Source organism: Suncus etruscus, chromosome 20, assembly GCF_024139225.1.
Source record: "Suncus etruscus isolate mSunEtr1 chromosome 20, mSunEtr1.pri.cur, whole genome shotgun sequence".
Lineage (NCBI taxonomy): Eukaryota > Metazoa > Chordata > Mammalia > Eulipotyphla > Soricidae > Suncus > Suncus etruscus.
The window spans coordinates 25871724-25873276 of NC_064867.1; positions in this window are offsets into that span (position 1 = coordinate 25871724).

Genomic DNA, 1553 nt, shown 5'->3' on the forward strand with positions numbered 1-1553 from the left:
CTCCTTGTCTTTCTTTAAGCTGTGTTGTTGTTTTGTTTTGTTTTGTTTGAGCCATTGCTAGTAGAAAAGGGCTAAGCTTTCCATCCTAAAGGTCATCAAAGTCTTTTGAGTCCTCATTTTTTTTTTGTTTTGTTTTTGGGTCACACCCGGCAGCGCTCAGGGGTTACTCCTGGCCCTAAGCTCAGATATCACTCCTGGGAGGCTCTGAGGACCATATGGGATGCCGGGATTTGAGCCACTGACCGTTTGCATGCAAGGCAAACGCTTTACCTCCGTGCTATCTCTCCTGCCCGAGTCCTCATTTTTTAATTAAGTTTCTTTCTTTTAGATTATTTTTTTTGGTTTGGGGTGTTTCTTTTCTTTGGTTTTGTTTTTTTTGGGGTGTTGTTAGTTTTATCTGTGTATCTTCTTTGGAAAAATGTCTGTTTAGTTCTTCTGTCAACTTATTTTTTAAATAATAATTTTTATTGTGATCAAAAAGTGAGTAACAAATATTTCACAATAATATTGAAGGCACATAGTGACAGTGAATCAGGGCTATTCCCACACCAGGGTTGTCCACCCTCCTCCCTTTTTCCCAGCATGTGTCCCATATCTCCCTCCTTTGCCCTCCTGCCCCCAAGTACTAGTGTAACTGTTCTCCTTTGTATATAGCTTGTTGTATGCAGGGTATCGATTCTGTTGTTGACTTTGGGTTTGGTGCTTAATTCTGATCATTTTCTAATTCCACTCAATGTGCATACGGCAGTTTGATTTTTTATTTTTATGTTTCATTTTTATTTTTCCTCCTCAAGTCATGAAGCAGAACAAGATGATTCAAGTTGTATGATTCTGCTGGAAGACAAAAACGAAAAAAAAAGAGAAAGAAAACAAAAACATCAACAACAACAACAACAAAAAAACAACAGTTTTAAAAAAAAAGACAGTAACTATCAAAAAAATCACCAAATAATAACCACAAGAGTGGGGAAAAAAGAAAAGAAAAAAAAGAAGAAAAATGAAAAAAGTTAAAAGAAAAACAAACAAAAGGAGTGCTGGTGTGGCAAGGTTTTTTTGTTTTGCTTTTTGTTTTATTGCTGAGGCACAGTAAGTATTGAGGAAGTAAGAAAGGGAATTCCCTTGGCTGTCAACTTTTTAATGGAATTATTTTACAAATATAAAAATATGTGTACTTATTGTACTTATTGTTAATTATTTTGGTTAGGGAGCCACACGCAATAGTGTTCAAGGCTTACATCTATTGTGTAATCCAGGAGTTACCCCTAGAGGTGCTCAGAGGACCATAAGGATTGCTAAAAATTGCATTAGGGGAGTTTTGGGGGTTTTGTTTGTTTGTTTTTGTTGTTGTTTTGAGGCCATACCCAGCACACTCAAGGGTTACTCCTGGTTGTGAGCTCAGAAATCACTCCTGCAGACTCAGGGGATCTATCCCAAGTTCATGTATTAGGCAAATGCCCTACTGCTGTGCTATCGCTCCAAGTGGAGAACAATATTTGACTAGACAGTAAATTCATTGATGGTCAGCTCATTAACTCATTAGTAGTTATTTGTGA